Source organism: Pseudonaja textilis, chromosome 1, assembly GCF_049901715.1.
Source record: "Pseudonaja textilis isolate UNSWEBS1 chromosome 1, rPseTex1.2, whole genome shotgun sequence".
Lineage (NCBI taxonomy): Eukaryota > Metazoa > Chordata > Lepidosauria > Squamata > Elapidae > Pseudonaja > Pseudonaja textilis.
The window spans coordinates 168,374,046-168,398,087 of NC_141990.1; positions in this window are offsets into that span (position 1 = coordinate 168,374,046).

The window sequence follows — 24,042 nt, forward strand, 5'->3', positions numbered from 1 at the left end:
ATGAGTATTGAGAATAATAATATATAATGTAATGTAATGTAATGTAATGTAATGTAATGTAATGTAATGTAATAATATAATATAATATAATATAATAATGTAATATAATATAATATAATATAATATAATATAATATAATATAATATAATATAATATAATATAATATAATATAATATAATATAATATATAATAATATAATATAATGTATAATATATAATATAATATTAATATTATAATAGTATTGGGAATAAGATGAGTATTGAAAAAATTCAAAAGTTGGAATTAAGATTGCTGGGAGAAATATCAACAACCTCAGATATGCAGATGATACCAGTCTGATGGCAGAAAGTGAAGAGGAACTAAAGAGCCCCTTGATGCAGAAGAAGGAGAGTTCAAAAGTTGGCTTGAAACTCAACATTAAAAAAACTAAGATCATGGCATCCGGCCCTCTCAATTCCTGGCAACTAGATGGGGAAGAAATGGAGGTAGTGACAGATTTTATTTTCCTGGGCTCCAAGATCACCACAGATGGGGATTCCAGCCAAGAAATTAAAAGATGCTTGTTCCTGGGGAGGAAAGCTATAGCAAATCTAGACAGCATACTAAAAAGCAGAGACATCATCCTGCCAACAAAAGTATGTCTGTGGTTTTTCCAGTTGCAATGTATGGCTGTGAAATTTGGACCATAAGAAAGGATGAGATCCAAAGAATTGAGGCCTTTGAACTATGGTACTGGAGAAGACTCCTGTGAGTCCCTTGGACTGCAAGGTGATCAAACTGGTCAATCCTAGAGGAGATCAACCCTGACTGCTCTTTAGAAGGCCAGATCCTGAAGATAAAACTCAAATACTTTGGCCACCTAATGAGAAGGAAGGACTCACTGGAGAAGAGCCTAATGCTGTGAAAGATTGAGGGTAATAGAAGAAGGGGACAACAGTGAATGAAATAGCTGGATGGAGTCACTGAAGCAGTAGGCATCAGCTTAAATGGACTCCAGAAGATGATGGAGGACAGGAAGACCTGGAGGAACGTTGTCCATTGGGTTGCGATGAGTCGGACATGACTTCGCTACTAACAACAATCTTCATCTTGTGTCTTAAGGTCATCCCCACATTCCATTACAGCAGGCTTCAAAACAAAACAAAAATTAATGAATATTGCAATCTATCATGCTTCTGTGTTTGATAACATATATTTCTGATTTCCTCATAAGGATTCTGTAGCTTCAAACCCAACAACAGCACTTGAAGAGCTAAGCAGATTTATTTTCATCTCAATTACTTTATATTGGAACTTATCTTTTTCTCCAGATATGACATGGTTATATTTTTCCACTGATGAAAAATCTTGTCTCATTTCTCCTCCCAGCTCCTGAACTGGGAAATCCTATAAGGAATTGCTAAAATCTTGGTGTCTAGAAGGTAACAAACAGTGAAATTGACACATATTTTGTCCGTTTCCTCCCTTTTTAAAAAAATCAATGCCAGAATTGGAAAGTAGGTTTTAGCTTCCCTCCCCACTTTCTCTTTTGTATGAAGGGAGCGGATTCAGAGAGGTTGCACTGTATCTGTAGGAACTGGGGTAAAAGAAACAGCTGTCTTGTGGAAATGCCTATGTTTTAAAAAAGCATATATCATCTCTTTATATGTGTCTAAACTTATTTTATAATAGTGAATTTATCTGAGTGTTGATTCTAATGTTATCAAACAGCATCTCTAAGATACAAGAGGAATAATTTTTTAAAAAATCCTCTTAACAATGTATTCCCTCCCAAAGTAGATAGGTTTCTGCCTAACTGCTGAAGAGGAGGAAAACCAAATGAGAAGAGGAACAGATTTTTATAGCTTGATCTAAATGAGAGAAATCTACTCACTCATTAAGCAGTAGCAAGAACTTGGTAGGATGCTTTATGAAGCCAAGATTATATTGGCTGCATGAATTCCACCCTATAATGAAGAAAATATTAATCCCCCAAATCATGGCAAAGACATTTACATTTGATTTGATTTGTCAATCGCTTACAAGATACAGATATAAGAACAAATATAGTTTTGAATACATGAGATAGATACTTATAAGAAAAATAAAAAAACAATAGGACAGGGATGGTAGGCATGATTGGTGTGCTAATGCATGCTCCTCAGACATCCTAGACTGAGACCATATATGTGTGGGAGATTCTGCCTTTTTAGTAGAGATCATTTCAGGAGTTGCCATTGGTGTCTTTCTCTGTGTGAGTCTCTCTCTCTCTCTCTCTCTCTCTGTGTGTGTGTGTGTGTGTGTGTGTGTGTGTGATTGGCTGGTTGATTTTTCCTGAAGCAGTTGAATGGGACAAAGTAAAGGTGGATGAGCAGAAGCTGGCATTTAGAGCAGTCTTTGTTTGCTTTCTGTCATGAAAGAGCAAAAAAAGGGAAGAGGGGATTCAGACGGCTAACCTGCAGCAGCTGACATTTTTATTGTTGTTTAATTAAATGTCCTCCCCCAGTCAGCAAGCTGCAGCAGCAGGCCTCTCTCTCTCTCTTGTCCCTGCCCCCAAGCCTGCTCGGTTGTCTCCTCTTGAAACCTCATTAAGATACAGGACCACAATTACACTTGGAATCCAGGGTCACCTCTCCTAGTTCCACTCTGTTGCTTGATCTGTTTTGTATGGGTGAAGAAGAGCCTTGAGTAATGCAATATATATTGCATTCTCATCAGATTATCTGGACAAAGGGCAAATTGCTGAGAAATTCAATATGGATCTTTTGCTTAGCATGCAGTAGGCAAAAGAGAAGGTTTTTGTTCATCCTGGACAAAGGACAGATGCAGGGTTTTTTAGGGCATGAAGGCTCGAGGCCTGTTACTATAGATATGAGAGCAGCTTCAGACTACAGTGATAATTAAGATTTAATGACAAAACCAAAGACCATGACAGAGGTGAATGGGAACATGGTATAAGTGACTACATTCTTTCCTCAGAGAAATCCCAGGTGGCCCTGCTGAAAAATTAATTAGTCACCCAGTGCTTTTTCCTGTAGTAAATGCAGAGGTGACCAGCTAACCTACTAACAAGTCAAAGTTGTACTGCGGTGCAAGGTAATTTGATAGCAACAGGTAAAGGATGAATAGCCTTGGATCTGCAATACCCATCTAGATATATGTGCACCTTCCCAAGCTGGCTGAGAATCCATTAAGAGCTGCAATAGCTCAGTGGTTAGAGTTCAGGCTAATTCTGCTGACTGCCAATTGCTAGCAGTTTGGCAGTTCAAATCTCACTGGCTCAAGGTTGACACAACCTTCCATCCTTCCAAGGTTGGTAAAATGAGGACCCAGATTGTTGGGAACAATATGCGGATTCTGTAAACCGCTTTGAGAAGGCTGTAAAGTAGTGTGAAGTGGTATATAAGTCTAAGTACTATTGCTATTTCTTGAGAGAATGAAATTGGAGAAGATTATGCTACACAATGCAAGAACAAGACCTACTGTACATTATTCACTCTAGGCTGATCTTTTCTACTTCTCTATTTTTATTCCAATGACTGCTCCCTCAATGAACCCCCACATCTCATGAGTAATGCATTCTACTCTTAGCATGATTGGTGAACGTTCAATGCCCCAAAACAGGGGTGGGATCAACCTGTTAAGTTATTATGGTTTGCTGTGCATGTGTGTAAAATAACCTTAGGCTGTGCCACCCGGACAGCTGAAAAGCACTGCGCACAGGTGTGCAGCATTAGAAAAGCTTCTTTTTCCCTAGTTTTTCAACCACAGCTGTGCCGCACAAAGCAACTGAGGTTGAAAAAGAAGGAAATAAAGAGCAGGTAAGAGCCCAGGCAGGCCAAACAGCAGCAAACACAGAACCAGTTCTGTGTCTGCTGCTCTTCAGAGCTACTGGCTCTATAGAACCAGGCAGAACCGGTAGCATCCCACCCCTGCCCCAAAATGATCTTTTTCCCTGCAGTTCCCAAGGTCATCTCAGGGCATCAATATTTTCTCACTTCATTATTACAAGAACCTAATGAGAAAGCTAGGTATACAATCAAGGAAGGCTAGTGAATGTTATGGCTAGGTTTGCTGTTTCTGTTGAACTATCAGAGGCATAAATGAAATGCTTCATTTCAGAAGCTTAAGTAAAAAGGAAATAGTCGACAATTAATGAAAATGACATTTGATTCATTCTTAGAGTATTTTGAGAATTCATCATACAGTGGGTTTCCATTACACATGCTTCCTCCTTGATTGATAAATATTCATTTTAAAATTTACTTGGGTATTGAAAGGGATATTTGAGCTTGTCATACAAAAAAGGTTCCTTGGTTCTGTTTCTCACAGTGAGCTTTCTTTTCCTTTCCTTTCCTTTCTTTTCTTTAAATGCAGGTTTATGTGAGCATTTGTGCTGTTTGATTCCTAGCATTTCACTTAACCATATTTTGATTGTCTTTAAAGGAACAATACACTTTAACTCTTTAGATTAAAAAACAGAAATGGAACCCAGTTGTTATGGCAACTCAAGTTCTAAAAATATTATAAAGAAAAGACTACCTTTAAGACTGCAAGAAGTTGTTATGGTAACTTGCATTTTTAAAGTAACTGGGTTAAACTACAGTTTTTATTCACAGCTTTGCATAAACAAATTCTGATTAAAATATCAGGTTTAATTTAATCAGTTAATTAATGTCACTAAATGTCATTTATCGTATAACTCATTCATATTCAGTGCAAAATTACCCAACTTGCTGAATCCAGCAGTGTTGTCATCGGTATTTTGGAAAAGGAGGATAGATATACTCTCCTCTTGCCCTCATGCTGATTTTTCAATATTTCTTTATCTTTCATGTGCCTCAAAACCTCACTTAAATATGAAAGAGTTCCACAAAAATGCTTCTACAATGTAATGCTAGTGATGTAGTTACACACATGGAAAGGCAACTTCCATTTGCAAAAGTGAAACAGTTCTACCACACCCACCCTGCTCTTTGTGCTGGATGCTCACAAATGTGTAGAAGTGAATTAGCAAATGTGTCCTTCACATAGGCCTAGCTGAAAATCTAGGTTTTCCACACACTTAACCCCTTAGCCAGGACTTGATTTACTCTATAAACAGCTTTATAGGCACAACTCAGCAAGACCAGTTTCTATTGCAGACAAGAACAAAATCAAGTGGAAGATGTATCTGCTCTATACAAAAAATAATAATTAAGGCCTACATATAGGTCTGTGCTTCAAGATTTAATTTCTAGGCTTTTTGTTACCATTTTTCTGAGTCAACTGAAATGTAGCAGCTCCTTTGCTAGTTCTGGAAGACACCAGTGTTGAAGTTTTAATCGTTATCTCTAGCTTGCACTTCCTACCTAGCTTACATGTCCCTATTGTGCCAGTTTCATGGTTTCTACCAGCTATCATCCTGTTCTGGAGGGACTCCCAAACTTTCAGAGCTGAAATTTATGAGCATAGAATAGGGCAAGAGAAATCTTTCTCTTTGGCTCTCAAGAGTGTCATGTTTATGTCCATTCTATATAATTATGGAACCAGCTTTTGGAGATTTTTAATAATAATTTCACTAGCAGCAACATTGTAAGTCTTGGAATTCTTACATCTTATCTGTTTCCTATATGGGCAATCATCAAGAAAAATAATTTCTTCATGAAGGAAGAATGCATTTGTTGATGATATTTCATGCAATATAGTTACCCTCTAGACTAGAGACAGATTTTATAACCTGATATTTTCAAACTTGTTAACAACAGACAAGAGCAAATCAGTCAAAGGAAATGCATAAATATAAAATGTTAGTTTTTCCATTTATACTTTTGAAGGGACTAGATGCTCATACTTAATGGGATCTACTCCATTGTGGAGCCTTTGCTTGTTGACATCCTTAGGAAAATTTTTATTTTGAAGCTGGCATTTTGTGCAGGGAAAGAAGTCTACCATTGGTGCAAGTTGTGTGTGTTTTTGAAATGGTAGGCTAGTGACTCTTGAAACTATTATCTTAATGTAAGAGTGTTGTATGCACATTTTTTTGTTTTTCCACCTGGCTGAACTGAATTAAGGAGTCTTATACTGAATTATTTATCCTTTGTAAAAAGTATTAAATATAAATATTTAGAACTCAATTTTAAATTGGTTTTAGTATGAGCATCTGCATAATTGTATGCAAATGTTTGTATATAACTGGAGAACATTGATCAACTGAACCAAAATAACACCCAATATAATTTAGAATGGAGGTCCATATTTCACTTGAACTATCCATATGTAATATGTATTCTTGCAAGATGACTTCATGAGAATTTTCCCATTTATATCATTTGCAACCAGCTCTAAAGTTATGAAACTGGCCTAAAAGGGAAGAAGTAGAACGTGGACTGGATGTAAGGTATATGATTCCAGAAATCCTTGAAGTATAGACTCTATGTCTTCTCTGACCATAGGGCAGATAAAATTCCATGGAGACACTTCTTAGAAAGAGTAGATTGTTATCTGTTAACTTCAGCTTAAACTGAAGTTGACTTCAGCTGTGTAATAAGGGGGAATGTGAATGCTGAGAAAAGTCAAGGAGTATTACACTCCACAAGCACTTAGTAGTAATGACCTCCCTTGATTTCACCAACTAAGTAGCCCTTTTGCAGAGCTGCCAGAACTATAGTGGAAAGCAACAGCTGGAGAAAAGCAGGGAAGCCAGAAAGTACTCAGCTGTAACTTCACTAATCTTTTTGGACGTCCCATTTATCATCTTCCTCAAGAAGGACAAGAAAGGGTGACAAATCCTGCAAGAAAATGGGTGTGTGTGTGTGAACATTTTGGAAAACGCTTTCTTGCCTCTCTATTGCCAAGTTAAAACAGTGATGCCAGAATATTGAATGAAAGGTTCAGTGCAAGACTGCTTTTCTCAGCCATCCTAATCAGTTTTCCATACTATAAATAAACTGGGAAGGTCGTACACAATTCAGTGTTTTCTTAGAATATACCCTGTAGGCCTGGAAATCAGATGACTGAATGTGCAGACTTTTTTCAATTTCTGAATATAAAATACATTTGCATATTTTGTGTGTGTGAATGTTTGAAGTTTATTAATTTGCTCTTGGGTCAATTTAATATCCCTTATTTTAGCATATGACTGAGATTCCTATATTGATTTTCTTTTTGACTTCAAGTATATATTCCTTTTCTTTCACTGCTAAATATATGTTTATTCTTATAATGGATTGGGGAATAATGGCATAGAATTAATTATGGAACCCAAATAGTAAAAAAATCCAGCTGGGTTGACCAGATACAAAATGGATGTAGAAGAATTTCAGCAGATGTCACCAGTAGGTCAATGGCACCTGCTGACACTCTCTATTTAACATTTCTGTGATTCAAGGTGTAGGAACTCTGTTCTATTCTTCATCAGGCCCCCTAAGTTCAGAGCTAAGGATTCTCGATTTCAGTTCCTGTTGATGAATCCAAGATTTATGGCACTTTCTAAGTTAGCTTATGCTTGCTTACCTCAAAGTAAATCTCAATTTGCTCAATAGAATTTACTCCCTTAAAAGTAAATACATTTTTGATTGCAGTGTTTGAAAATCTCCTTTCATTACAAATCAATAAGCAGAGGAAAGGCTCTCCCACAGCAAATAAGAAATTCTATGTTGAATTTTTAGAGAAAAGCAGTACATTCTCAGCCATCTCACACTTGTCTACTTCCATTCCACAAATGCTCTGAATTCTTTTTATTCTGGCCCCTTTAGCTTGAGTGTGTTATCTTTCTTAATTCTCACATGGGGTATTTTCCAAAAACTACAGAAAAGTTTCCAGGCATCAGAGAAACATGCATGATTTGCTTTCATTGATGGAACATTTGCTCAATCCTGGAGTATTTGAAATCCATTAGGACTTGTGTCTGTGATCTCTCAGCTATCAAATAATACTCATTTTCTTCTGATTTAGAGTGATCAAGATCACACTCTCATCCCATCCCATCCTGCCTGGGCACAGATTCATCAGGCTTACTGCAATGATCCATAGGAATAACCTTGGAGAGCTACAAATAGAACATTGGCAAATAAAAGATGTATCCTATCCACACACAAGAAGTATGTGTGTGATATGGAAAATGTTTCAAAAGGAGCCCTCCTAGTTTTTCAGAGAATAAAAGGAAAGGAGAAGTGGAGAAATACTTTGAGTCTTGCAGGATTCTTTTAATAAAACCTTACAATAAAAGATAAGGGTGATTCTCATGATTGTGCTTCAAGATTGTGCTTTGGGCGGCGGGGGGCAGAGCTGATGTGGTGATATGGTGGAATCCTTAGGGGCTCCTAGGGAGGACATCAAAATCCCGAGAGCCCATGGTCTATTGCAGGGGTCGCCAACCTTTTGGACCTCAGGGACCACCAAACTCATAATTTTAAATCCCAGGGACCACTAACTGGTTCTGTGGGCATGGCCTAATTTGTGAGTGTGGCTTGGTGGTCATGTGACTGGCTGGGCATGGCTTGTATGTAAATATTATAAATATTTATATAAATATTGATTTTTTTTATATAAAAAGAGCAACTTTTACCCAAAATCAGGCAAAGCAGGCAGGCAGATTGAGTTGCTCACAGAATCACAGATTCATTCAGTGATCTCTTTGCCATTGGCTAGCTCAGTCTGTCATCTAAAATTTGCTTGCAAGCAAACTCACAAAATTAACTCTCAACACACCATGTATGTAAATATTTATTTTTTTATATAAAAAAGAGCAACTTTTACCCAAAATCAGGCAAAGCAGGCAGGCAGATTGAGTTGCTCACAGAATCATTCAGTGATCTATCTATCTGCCATCAGCTGCCTGAGTCTGTCACATAAAATTTGCTTGCCATAAGTCTGCACTGCATAATAGAACCTTCAGTCCTAAGGGAGGTTCGGCTGTGCTTAAAAGCAGAGCTGAAGATCTAAAGACTAGCTAGAAAGCAAGAAATCCAACCATTTCCTTCTTCCTAGCTAATCTAAATCTCCCGACACAGCAAACAGCTGATGGTCGGAAAAAGGAAAAATAGCAATTTAGCAGGCAAGTTTGCTGGGTAAGGAGTGAGTGGGCGGGAAGGGCTCCCACGGGTAATGTGGCTGGTGCAGCCTTATGTTTCTGCATAGCTTGGATTAATTGCTTTTGGGTGAGATTTCTCTGAGGCCCACCAAAATTTTCTTGCAGCCCACCAGTGGGCCATAGGCCATCGGTTGGTGACCGCTGGTCTATTGGACCTAAATTGTTCTGGAAGGATGACAATCAAGGAGAAGACACTCTGCTGATCCCAGGGATACTGCAATATAATAGGTTGAGAGATAGCCTCTCTAGCCAACTTGAAGGGAAAGCGGTCATTGCAAACTGCTATGAGGTTGGGACAGTCTTTGGCGGAAAGAAGAAAAGAGAAAGTGTGGTCGGATTAGGTGAGAATTAAAAAACTTCTTAAATATCAAGGAAAAGCCCCCTAAAAGAAAGGTGAAGAGAAAGCCAGAATTAAAGAGTGGGTAGTGTTTAAATCCCCCCCCCCCGCAAAAAAAGCGGCAAGGAAAACTTTTTCCAACACAAATGGAAAGAGGAACAAAGAACAAGATTTTTTTTTAATTATTTTAAAAACTGGATTAACTGAATTTATTAAACCAAGATGACCAAGAAAAGAAATCGGATTATTTTGCTTTTGAATTATTCTTTCCCCTGATTTTTAAAACTTTTTTTTAACTTTTAAAGGACTCATAAATAATTTTAACATTTAAAGTTAAAGGGAAAACTCAACAGTGCCATCTACTGGGAGGAAAATTTGAAAATAAAGGTGGAAAAGAGAAAGGAATATTGAATTACCAGACTGACCTTGAGACCAGAGGAAAGACAAAACAAGATACAATTATTTACAGGGATAGAGGATTACATTGAGAACTCATATTGGAAACAGTGTAATCCTTGGACACTAAAAGAAACAAAGAAGACATAAAAAAATAGAAACCAGAACTCCTTTCACTTAACTGCTTATTATTTTTCCTCTATCTTTTGTGTGTGTGTGTGAGAGAGAGAGAGAGCTGTTTGGATAGAGTCCCAAACTGCACTGTGGAAGACAGTAGAGAAATAGCAGAAGACTGTACATTGAGATGTGGTGATATAAGAGATTTACAGTTGGATTTTAATTACATCCTTCCTAGTGGATATTATTAACTATCTCCCCCCCATATTTTTCTTTTCTCTTCCTTATTTTTCCTTTTCCCTTTTTTCCTTTCTTTTTCTCCTTTGAATATTGAATTTACCTAATCTGGACCGCATTATTTTTCTCCTCTTTTTTTTAAACTGGTAGCATTCCTATTTTTTCATCCCCCCCTGCAAATTAAATTTTGGATTTTATTTTATTTTTCTCTTGTGTTCTCTCATTTTTACTGAGCTTTTTTGGTTTTTGACTTTTTTTACTTTCTTTTTGGATTATATAGTACTACCTTCATGGAATATATTTGATTAGAAGAACCTGAAGAAAAAATGTTGGGGAAAGAGCTTGTGGATTACAATTGATTTTACATATAAGAGATAATGTCATATATTTCAAGATGAAAAGAACAGTGACATCTGCATCATCCTCCGCCTCATCTTCTGTGACATCCAGTACTAGAGAGCAAAGTTCTATTGACCTGATTATTCAACAAGAAAAGGCAGTGACTATGCAGGCAGAAATTAAAGCGATACTTCAAATAATGCAAAACCCAATGCCAAAGATGGATGAAAAAATAGGGAAGGTGGATGAAAAAGTAGGGATGATGGAAGGAAAAGTAGATAATGTAGAAGGGAAAATAGAGAATATTCAACAAATGATGATGAATGAGGAACAAATGGAGAAAATGGAAGAGAAAACATCCATAATAGAACAAAGAGTAGGAGAAATGGACTTCAGATTAACAAGATCTGATCAAAGCAAAGAAAAAAAATCATCTTATTGGAGATGGACAAGGCTGATTACCTAAGATTTCAAAATCTTGTAGAAAAAAAAGATGACAATCTAGCAGACAAAATGGCAGGTTTAATGGCAACAGCCCGGGAAGAGACAAAAGAGAAAATGATATCTGATATGAATAAAATTTTCAGAGTTCAGACCAAATATGGAATGAGACATAAGCTACCAAGAGCAATACATATTAGATTTAGAAAGAACGCCATAAGAACAGAGATGTTAAAAGTGGTGAAAGATAATATAGATCTGGATGACTGGGAGGAAATCTGGCAAAGGAATCTTACATTAACAAAATCAATACCATACAAGGAAAATCTATATAAAATGATATATAGATGGCATCTGCCACCCTCTAGATTAGCTAAAATATATCCAACAGCAAACCCAAGCTGTTGGAAATGTAAAGAGAAATTCAGTACCTATTTCCACCTTTGGTGGACATGCCCTAAGATTAAAAAGTATTGGACTTATTAAAAAATATAAGAATATGGATAGAAGAAATGATTGAATGCGGACTGGAGTGGAAACTGAAACTGTTCCTCCTGGGGATGATTAAAGGGGACTATTCTCCCAAAGTGAGATACCTGATCATCCACTTACTAACAGCGGTGTAAATTTCTTTGGTGCAATATTGGAAAAGGCCCAACGTACCACCGATACACATTATTATTCAAAAAATTTATGAATGTGCCAAAATGGAGAGGCTCATGCTCAAATTAAATGGGAAGGATGATTCAAAGTACTACCTAGTCTGGGATAAATGGTACAATTGGGTAGAACGCTAGAAAAAGAATGTACAGAATATATTAACACAGGAAACATATTATATATAGTTGTATATACTGAATATATAAAATAATGGTTTCAAGCTTCTCCTCTAATACATAAACATTATGAAGGTTCTAATGATTAATTAATACAGTTATAATCCAATAGCAATAGTAGAGTAACATGTGTTACTTATTAATATGTTATCTATAAGAGACAAGGAATACTTGCCAATTATTATTTATTATTGTTTATTATGAACTATCAAACCTATTATGAAACGTAATAGAAATATGTTTACTGTCCTATTAGTATGTTTACTATTTTTAATTTCTGTATACTCGTAGGTTTATATCTTTTTAATCCATTGCAAATAAAGTTCATTTTAAAACTCAAAAAAAGTGGTGAAAGATGAAGCATTAAAATAGGAAAGGAGAGGAGATAACAGTGTTGAGACAAATACCAAGAAGTGTAAGAGATTTGAGAAGAGAATATCAGTTTCTGACAAAATGCTTGATTAAAATAGAAATTAATTTTAGATGGCTGATATCAGAGGGAATAATGGTGACATGGCGGGAACAAAGGCACAGATTAGATACAATTGAGAAAGCAGAACTATTTTATGACCAATACTTTAGAGAATATGAAGGTGAAAAAAGAAGAGAGATGGAAGAAATAAAACTACAAGAAGCAGCAGCAGAGTGGGATGAGAGACAACAAAGAGAAGAAGAAAAAGAACTGGAAAAGAGAGCATCCAAGGAAGAAGAAAGACCAAGACAGATGAGAGTGACAAGGGCAATGAGAGCATACTACAAATAAGAACATGGAAGAAGAAATTAAGTTAATGACAATTAATATAAATGGATTAAATTTGGCAATTAAAAGGAAAAGAATATTTAATAAACTAGAGAAATTAAAGTTGGATATAATTTGCTTGCAAGAAGTATATATTAAGAAACAATATGAGAAAATATTGGACTACTCTAAGATTGGAAGATTATATACTACACTGGCTCAACAAAGTAAAAGAGGAATAGCATTATATATAAAAGACACTATAAAAATGGAATTAATTTACCAAGACAATGAGGGGAGAGTATTAATACTGAAATGTTGAAATATTGATGAACTATAAGTGAACATTATTAGTGGCAATTTATGCCCCAAATGAAAGTCAAGAAGAATTTTATGATAAATTACATAAAAAATAACAGAATTGGAATATGAAAATATTTGCATTATTGGAGATTACAGTGCAATAGTAGATGTAGAAAAGGACTATAAAACACAAAAGACAAACAAAAAGAATAGAAAAATACTATCAAAGGCATTCTTTAAAATGGCAGAAGAACTAGCAATTCAAGATGCATGGAGAGAAAGATACCCAGAAAAGAAATAATACACATATTATTCAAATAGACATTTATCTTGGTCCAGAATAGATATGATATGGGCAACAGAATAGATATGATATGCGCTAATATACAAGATATAAACATTGAATCAAATACATGGGCAGATCATAATACAATTAAAGTAATATGGAAAAGTCAAAAGAAGAGGTCAAGATGGACAATGAATAATTTAATACTAAGTGAAAAAGAATGTATTGAATATATGGAAAAGGAACTGAAATTCTTCTTTAAGAAAAAAAGAAGAAATTTTGCTACAAAATGTGTGGGATACAGCTAAAGCCTATATAAGAGGATTGGCAATAACATATACAGGGAAAAGAAATAGAAAGAAAAGACAAGCACAAAAAATGTTAGAAGAAGAATATAAAAAATTGGAAGGAGAATTACAAAAAAATCCACACAAAAAAAGAATTCAAAATAAAATGATTTTGATAAAACATAAAATGGAAATAATAGATAAAGAAGAACTAACACAAAAAATAAAATATACTAAACAGAAATTTTTTGAAAATGCAAATAAGCTAGGAAGGTGGCTAGCATATAGACTGAAAAAAGAGAAAGAAAAGAGATGGAACTAATTGAAGCAATTAAAAGACAAAATAATGGGAAAGCACCAGGGTTGGATGGCCTGTCAGCAGAATTGTAGAAAGCTTTACAGGACTCTATAAGTGATATATTATTAGAAGTAGTAAATGAAATTTTGACTAAAGCCAAAATGGATAGAAGCATATATTACTCTTATACCAAAAGATGATACTGATTTACAGCAGATTAAAAATTATAGGCCAATATCATTGTTAAACTCAGATTATAAAATATTTGCATCAATAATGGCTGAAAAACTAAAGAGACATTTAAATCAATTTATACATCCAAATCAAAATGGATTCTTACCTAAGAGACAAATAAAAGATAACATGAGAACAATTTTAAATACATTGGAATACTATGAAGCACACCCAGAGAAGCAGATGGCATTGTTATTTCTAGATGCACAGATGTCTTTTGACAATGTAAACTGGCAGTTTGTGCTGACACAAATAAAGGAAATGGAGTTTGGGGAAAGGTTTGTTAACATGATTAAGACTATATATTATAAACCATATGCAAAGTGGAAAATTTATGGAGAAAATTCATGTTGAGGAAGGAACAGGACAAGGGTGTTCTTTATTACCATTGTTGTTTATATTGACTTTAGAAGTGTTAAACAGAGCTATTAGGAAAGACAAGGAGATAAAAGGGATGGAAATAAGAAAGAAGGTGTACAAATTACAAGCATTCGTAGATGATTTAATTTTTATGTTAGAAGAACCTCTAGAAGCAGGACCTTAGTTGATAAACAGAATAGAGGATTATGGGACAATGGCTGGATTAAAAATAAATAAAAGGAAAAATAAGATATTGGTGAAAAACATGATAGAGAAACAAAAAAAGGAATTGACAAAGAGTACAGATATTCTGATTGTAAAAAAAGTTAAATATTTAGGAATACTTGTCAGCAAAATGTGGAACAATTAAAGAAGATAATTATAAATTGAAACAGCAAATAAAAACAGAGTTAGAAAAATTGGGTAATATGCAGTTATCATTAACAGGAAGAATTGCAGTGATTGTGCTGTCCCAGCCAATCTATGGGAATTGGATAGTTACTTAGAAATTATGAGCTGTCCCCTTAAGGGAATGCATCATGGTAAATGTAATTAAAGGTATTCTGGGAAATGTAGTTTATATCACGTAGCCACATTTGTATTCCTGATTGGCCACTAAATTGACCCTCGAGAGGTTGGGGGAGTTTTCTTCATTCTTGCCTGAACTCATGAACTCATGGAAGCTTCTTTCTATCACTACGAGATGGGTTAGGAGAAAACCATCTTTTACTACAAGGCAGATATACAAAGGATTGGTCATTAAAGAAGAACTTCATCACAAATGTGAGTTATGAGGATACCTGATGAACCAATAAATGTAATTTGTTATGTGGATGTCTTGTTGAATTATCTATCTGCATCTGTACAGTTTACAAATCCACCTCTGTGCAGAAGGCAGAAAAGTAAAAGATGAAGTCCTGAAACCCATCTGTATAAAGATTGTTAATTAGGATTTGTGATAAAGCAAAGTAATATTGAAGCCAGGAGTGACTATGCAATGTTAATCTAAACCTGCATGTATCATTCCCCCCCCTCTCTGAGCATCAGAATTTTTTACATGATGGTTGGATGGTGGGAGGGCTTGGAATTCCCGCACATACTACAAATAAAGAGAACCAGTAACCCACCCACCCCACTCTTCTTTGCTCAATTTGTCTTCCTGCTATCTCAAAGACTCCATTTGCATAACAAGGAGAGTCACATTTTCCCAGCTCTCAAAGGAAAACCAAACCTCTGTCTTTAAACCTTCTACAAATGCAGCAAGAGACTTTCAAACATCCTATTATCTGGCTTAATCTGTGTCTTTCCATTGTTGGCCAAAGTAACCTTATGGCCTGTTTGGAATTGAAGGAAGGGGCCAGGTATTCCCCATCTATGTCTCTCTCCAGTTACAAATCCTTTCCAAATGCAATGGAAAGTTCGAGAAATCTTGCATGTATTGCTAAAAGGAAAGGCTTTGCATTTCTTATGCTCTCGGCTGCTTCGAAGAGGCAATAAAGGAGGCCTCTCCAGCTATTTTACAACCACTCTGGCCCATTTATTGGGGGTTGTTGAGGTAATTCCCCATTAGGAGAATGAGCACATACAGGGAGACGTAGGTGCAAACACCTCATCATACTCATTTGCTGTCTGATCGAACCCTTGTGCTACTAACCTGGCTTTATGTGTAACAGTCCCATCCACACCTGTCTTTAACTTATATATCCATTTACATCCTATGGCATGTTTACCTGGTGGTAACTTAACATTTTCGTATATCTCCAACTTTTTTAATGATTCCAGTTCCTTATCCATTGCTTTCTGCCAAGCAGCCTGATCCTTAGCAGGATACAGTTTTAGTTCACTATAATTACTTGGAACTGTATTCACTTGGCATACAACACTAGTCTGATATCTATCAGGTGGTCGTGTTACTCGGGTTGAACGTCTTGGTAATACAGGGCTAACTGGTGGACTTTCCTGTGCCACCTGCTCCTGTTCTTCTACTTCTTCCTGTGCCTGTTCTACTACTTCCTCCTGTGCTTCCTCTTTAATGGCTATTTGTGGTTTACTTATTTTATCTTTAGGGACTATTTGGGTGTCAATAATATCATTGCTGGATTCCTGTTCCAGTTTATCCCACCCAATGTGCTCTAGAAATTTTGCACCAGCACTACAATAAGTATGAGCTGTGCCTTGATCCCAGAATCTAAACAATCTATGGTTGGCTTCATAACCTACAAAAAATAACTTCCTAGCTCTATGTTGCCCTTTCAGTCTTACTTGTGAGGGAATATGCACCCATGCTGGAGCTCCAAATGTGTGTAGGTAACTTAAATTTGGCTTTCTGCCATGCCAATGAGTGAATGGCAATTCTCCAGTTGTTGTGTTACAACACAACATTGTTTAAAACATGGTTACTACACATTATGGCTTCACCCCACAGCATTTCAGGCAAACCTGAATCAGATAACATAGTACAAGCCATGGCTTGTAATGTTTGCCCTCTTTATTCTACAAATGAATTATGTTGTGGTCTGTAAGGTGCAGAACGTTTATGCTCAACACCAACCAATTTCAAAATTGTTTGGAATCTTTTGTTAACAAACTCAATCCCATTATCAGTAACTAAAGTAATTACTTTACTTTTCATTTTTCTTTCTGCAAACCTTAGCCAGTTAAAGAAATGTTGGAATGTTTTTTTTTTGTTTTTCATGAGATAGCTGGAGGTATCAGGGGGGATCTGTCTCCAGCTCAAACACACCCCAACCAGGCACCCAGACGAAACCTAGCTTCCTAACTAATGATAGCCGTCCATTTACCCGGAGCCAAGCTGCACTAAAGGCCTCCAATAAAGTAACACAATGTTGCCAGCCAATCAAGAGACAAAAAGAGCCAAAAACCAGACAGGAGATATTAGAAACACCAATCAAGCAGAACACAGCGAACTCCAAGACCAATAAACACAGACCAAGACTCCCAACCAATCAGGGTGAAGAAAAAACCATTCTGGCACAGCAATAGGCTGCCCCAAATTTAAATCTGAAACCACTATAAAAGCCTGACTCACAGATGAACACTATACAGAAGCCTGATGATGGCAGATGAGATTCTGCTGAAACGTCGCTACAACTTTAAAAGCACAACTACTATGACGTGGGAAAATACCCGAACAAAGCCGAATGCCATACATGTAAGTACCCGTGAAAACTTAAGAATATATATATATATATATATATATATATATATATATATATATATATATATATATTCTTTTAAAAAGAATATAGTGTGTATTTTAAGAATGTACCAAACAGAATTTGATTGGAAGTTATGTATTATATTATATTGAATGTTATACATTGAAGCTTAAATAAGAGTTGAATGGATAAAATTAAAAGATATAAAGGTGTCATACTCCAATTAATAACTACAGGAGAAAATTTGTTTAATGAGAAAAAATAATATGAAATTTAAACAGGACAGACAAAAGTATAAATATAATTGAATTGAGATGAGATAATCAAAATAAAGTTGAGAAAATTAAAAGAGGGGAAAAACTATGTAGAAAATGTAAAACAGTAATAAGATATGGAATAGAACACAAAAATGAGCATGAAATTAAATTTGTGTCTGTATGAAGAAGTGTAACCCGGGACCATGCTATTTTCAAAAAAAGATGTTTTATTTGTTTTTTGTTTTTTTGTGAAAACCCAAATAAAATTTTCAAAAAAAAAAAAACACCAAGCAGAAATAGTCAAAACTCAGTTCTAAGTGGAGTTACTCGAACAACAGAGAGACGGCAGCGAAAACAGCACAGGCCGCAGCATGGCAGAAGGCGGCTAATGCTGCCTCCCTTAACTTCAACCTCGATGAGTTGGGAGAGGAGAGCACAGATATACGGGTCAAGGCCTATGTAGATGAGCAGCACTCACTTCTAAACAAGCAGATGGAACCGCTTCAGTTGCCTAGCAGTCTCCCACAACCAGGGAAGCACAGAGATGAATCTCAACCACAGACTCTACACGTCAGTTACGCTACTGATGTACGACCTAAAGTATGAGATTCACTTCCCACCAACAGCAAACCTTCCCCAATTGATTTTGTATGTACTAAGGTCCGAGATTCTCTTCACAGCACCAGCAGCCCTACCGCAATGTCTCAAGCCCTGCTGGCTGAGCAACGTAGCCCACCAGTGCCTTACAACAACTTCTCGATGAGTCGACATGCCATCAATGACAACTGCCACACTCAATCCACAGGCAGCAGAATTCCTGCCACAACCTCAATACCAATCCAGCTCCCAGGCACCACAAGGTAACCGCGCCCAGCCTACACAGTTGTGTGACACTCGACCATTGTCCCCAGTATGGGAGAACGACATCCTCCCTATATACTGGGAGGAAGACTACAACCTGTCATTGACTTATAACCCGAACCTACCCTGCGAGAATCCAGGGGGAGAACCCTCTATGTCAATACCTCTCCCCAACTCAGCAAATGCTGAAGATTACTGGAAAAACTTGGCTGTATAGAGTGGAAAGCTAAATTTGCATGCCAATGGAGTTCGCAGATTCTCTGACAAGCCAGGCAGCAAGTATCTTAGTATGGAAGAAACTTTTCCTGTGCCCCATTCAGGCAGCACGCTTGAACCCTGATGAAATAATCAGACACTTGATAGCATGGCTAGGGCCACAGTCTGCCGACATACCAAGGGCACTTTTGGCATTCCACTTAGACGACCTGGCCGCTGCTCTATGGTTATCATGGAAAAGGCTTGACAAACTGTATGGCACTTCTGAGGACATAGAAGCAACACTCTTGGATAGCCTCAACAGTTTTCCTAAAATTCCTATTGACAAGCCTCATCGAATCATAGACCATGCTAACATACTTGTCCAGCTGAGAATGGCACAATGGGATCCCAACTTACTGGCACTCGCCTGTCTCGATCACATTGACATGCAGAACAAAATTGTTCGAAAACTTCTGCAGGTGCTACTTGAAAAGTGGCTCCAGTTGTCTGACACCTTCATGGCCAAGAATCGCCACTGCTTTATATGTAGAGTTGTAATTGCAGGAATGTTCCAATCTCGGATGGCAAACCTCAGATAAAGAATGTTTCCAAGCAAATACAACTCAGGCAAACAAAGTCACTAATCTATGGATAAAGGAGGATTAGAGAGGGGAAGTAAACATATGTTAGACTTTAACTAGAGATAATTAATTGTATGGATTACTGTACTAAACAGTAACCAAAGTTAAGCAGTAACCAAAGTTAACCAATGATGGAGGATAACTAAAAATGTATATAAATGCAAGACTATACTCCAATAAAGATCATCATAATTCAGTTGTTCATGATCAAACAACTCGACTGCCTCATCATTACAACTTCACACTTCTTGAAGCATTCGTGGCCCACCAGGCGACAGTGTGCAACACACCAGGCCCGTGGACTCAGAGCTGTCAGTCCTCCTAATGACAGAAGATACAACAGCAACCATATATCGCCCTCAGGCCCTATGCACACTACCAGGGAAAGACCATAATACCGAAATCGACTCCTCATCCACACACAGTTGGGGAGAGAACTCATGAGATACAACCCAATTTAGATCTCCAAATACAAGGAGAATACAGTTTTGTCCTATGCACAATACTCGTCACTCGCTGAATAGCTGCACTGGGTTTGCAGTGAAATCACTGACCTAATGAAAAGAGTTGCTAAGGGAGTACCAATACTGCTATAGGTGTTGCGAATCCAAACACTTGTCCAAGTACTGCACAGCCAAGGTGCAATACGACTTATGCCATAGTGACCAGCACCTGACTGCACTGCATCCAGGCTCCGGGCCGCCACCGCAGACATCTCGTAACCCTCCTTCAGACAAGAAGCCTCAATGTAACACAGAAGCATGCAGGGCTCCTTGGCAGTCTGACAAACCGCAACCAAAACCAAGCATGAGTGTCAACTGCACAGCACTGTGTGCCGACTCACCATGCCCTTATTCATGTCTTCCCATCTGCTTAGCCAAAGTGTACCCTGAAGGATGCTCTGAAGATGCCATGAAAATGTATGTGTGGATAGACACTCAAAGCACCTGCACCCTGGCCAGACCCGCATTCTTCAACCTATTTGAAGTGCAACAGGACAAACTTCCCTTCACTGTACCTACATGCCATGGACCAAGAACCACGGTGGGGAGGAGAGCTACTGGACTCTTCATAGAGTCATTAGATGGAAGTCCCCGGTTCTGACTACTGCCCGTATTTGAATGCGATGGGATACCAAACGACCACAGTAAGATCACAACACCTGAGGTCATAGGTAGCATGCCTCACCCACAGCACCTGGCTCATCACTTTCCTGCTCTGGATCCGGAGGATGAGATCCTACTCTTGCTGGGAAATAATGCCCCATGTGCCTTTCTCTTTTCCGAGTCAGTTGGCGGCCCTGTAGACGGCCCAGTGGTCATCAAATCTCCACTAGGATGGGGGATCACAGGAATTGTCAATGTCAATTGGATGCAGGCAAATGCCTTAGCACAGGGGTTCCCAACCTGGGGTGCGAGACGATATTCCAGGGGGTGCGAGAAAAGTCCAGGTAAATAATAGGATATAGGCTATATGTTGGCATTTTTATTTATTATTTATTTCAGGGGGTGCGAGGTTTGAGTGAAATTTCTTTAGGGGTGTGGGGCGAAAAAAAGGTTGGGAACCACTGTCTTAGCACATCCATTCCAACAGCCTTCGGACGCCCTTTAGCACCATCGAAAACAAGAATGCCGTTCCAGAATAAAAGGCCACTGGCAATCAGTACACTTTTGCTAGGACACCCTAAATGGCTGCAGACAACCACCAGATGTCCACTAAGACACTCTACATGGGCATATGCCTATGCAACACCCTTTCCAACAGCTTCCCAACACCCTTTGACACCATGGAAGCAAGAGTACCTGTACACCCTGAAAGGCCACCAGAGGTGACCAGCAGATTTGCACCAAGAGGCCGAACTTGAAGATTGAACCTCAAGCTTTGCATGCTTTGCTTTGTTTGATGCTTTATTAATGTTTACTGTTTTTTTCTTAGTTACATAGCTAACTGTTTATCTTAGTTATATAGTTATATGCTATTCAGTTAGTATTACTGTCTACTGCTTATTTATAGTTTATAGTTATTTTTTTTCTCTTCCTTTAATAGTGGAATTTACAATTCCAGGTGGGGAGTGTGCTGTCCCAGCCAATCTATGGGAATTGGATAGTTACTTAGGAATTATGAGCTGTCCCCTTAAGGGAATGCATCATGGTAAATATAGTTAAAGGTATCCTGGGAAATGTAGTTCATGTCATGTGGCCACATCTGTATTCCTGATTGGCCACTAAATTGACCCTCGAGAGGTTGGAGGAGTTTTCTTCATTCTTGCCTGAACTCATGAACTCATGGCAGCTTCTTTCTATCACTACAAGATGGGTTAGGAGATAACCATCTTTTACTACAAGGCAGATATACAAAGGATTGGTCATTAAAGGAGAACTTCATCACAAATGTGAGTTATGAAGATACCTGATGAACCAATAAATGTAATTTGTTATGGACGTCTTGTTGAGTTATCTATCTGCATCTGTACAGTTTACAAATCCACCTCTGTGCAGAAGGCAGAAAAGCGATTAAGATGAACATATTGCCTAAAGTGTTATATCTGTTCCAAACAATTCTGATAAAGTTAGAAAAAAAATATTTTGAAGATATTAATAAAACGGTGCTGAAATATACAATATATGGCAAGGGAAGAAAGCAAGAATTAATGTTAAAGTGTTACAGGATGCTAGAACTAGAGTAGGATTTGGATTACCTAATTGGAAATATACTATCAGGCCATGCCTTTAACATGGATGAAAGAATGGGTAATGTTGAGAAATAAAAGGTTATTAACATTGGAAGGACATGATTTACAAATGGGTTGACATGCATTTTTGTGATACGGGAGAGGTTAAACACATGGGTACTTTCAAAAGCATATGATCAGGAATACATCGTTACATATGAGAAAAAACTAGGGAACAGCACTATATGAAAATACTAGTCTGGTTATAACAATGGAAGCACTTGTATATCCAAATGTTTGTAAAATGGGAAGAGTTGCTAGACATATATTTTAAATGAAAAGGGTGAACTCAAAACAAAACAAGAATTGAATGAACAAGAATTGGAGATACATTGGTATTTGTATACACAAATACAATCAAAGTATGAAAAAGATATAAAAGATGAAAGGATTAATAAAGAGTTGACAGAATTGGATAAAATACTAACAGGAACAGAAGGTAAGCTGATTAAAAGACTATATTGTTATTTATTAGGTGTTAAGCTGGAAGAAGAACAATTAAAGAAACAATGATAGCATGGGATTTTTTTTTTTTTTTTGGCTATGCTATAGAACTAGATAAATGGCAGAGGCTATAAGACAGGAATTATAAATTAACAATATCAACAGTATATAAAGAAAATTTGTATAAGATGTTTTATAGATGGCACTTAGCACCAGCAAAACTACCAAAAATGTTGAAAGATAAATCAACCAAATGCTGGAAATGCCACCAAACACCAGGAACACGCTACCATATGTGGTGGTTTTGCAAAAAAGCTAAAAGATACTGGACAAAAATACACACATGGTTGGAAAAAATGATTAAACACATTGATTTGAAACCTGAAATATTTTTATTAGGAATGATACCTGAAGGTTATAGTAAAGAAAAAACATATTTAATTGTTACGTCTCACTTGGACAAACGAAGTAATAAGTCCAAATTTCCAACTGAAACACAAATAAGCAGGCAAGTCTCGTAATTACAGGGTTAAATTCCTTAAGCCAACAACATTCTTGGCAGTCTTACGCAAGCTGTCTGCCAAGTCCAATAAGGAAGCAGGAACATAAATCACAAGCTGTCGCCACACACAGGATAATTCTGAAGCTTCTCTCACTAAATAACAAGTTGTCCCGAACAAGAACCCAGAGCTAACACACCCACTTTTATTCCCTGTGGAGAGTATCAGTCTCTCATCTCAGTCTCTGATTTGTCCTTTCTTTCTGCGTTGCATCTCACGCTTTTGCCTGTGACTTTGCCTCGCATCAAACCAACATTCCTCAGCCAGAGGCTCTGATACGCCCTCCTGATTATCTGCCGACACCTGAGGCACAACCAGGGAGGAACGTCTTGCCGAAGAGGAAAATCCTGGGGAGGAAGGCAATTCCAAATCCTCTAACAAAGCAGGCTCAAACCTCAGAGCCAAATCCTCCTCTTCCTCATTGTCCAAGTCTGTGTCCTCTAACAAAACAGGCTCAAACCTCAGAGCCAAATCCTCCTCTTCCTCATTATCCAAGTCTGTGTCCTCTAACAGAGCAGGCTCAAACCTCCGAATCACAACATTTAATCATACATGTATTAACAGCAGCTAGAATTGTATTTGCTCAGAATTGGAAAAGTGACAAGATACTAACAGAGCGGAAAGTGATTGAAAAAATATTTGAATGTGTAGAAATGAATAGATTGACATTGGAAATTAAAGAAAAAGAAGAATCTGAATATTACATGGTATGGGATTTATTTTATCAATGGTTAGAAAATAAAACAAATTAAAATGGACTAGATGTATATATCAAACAATAAGAGAAGACTTTAAAATAGATAGATTGGATATTACTTATATGGAAATGTGATTATTGTTATATTTTTATATTGATAAGAAGAGTATTAATTGTAAACTGTAAGAACATGAAATATGTACCTAATAGAC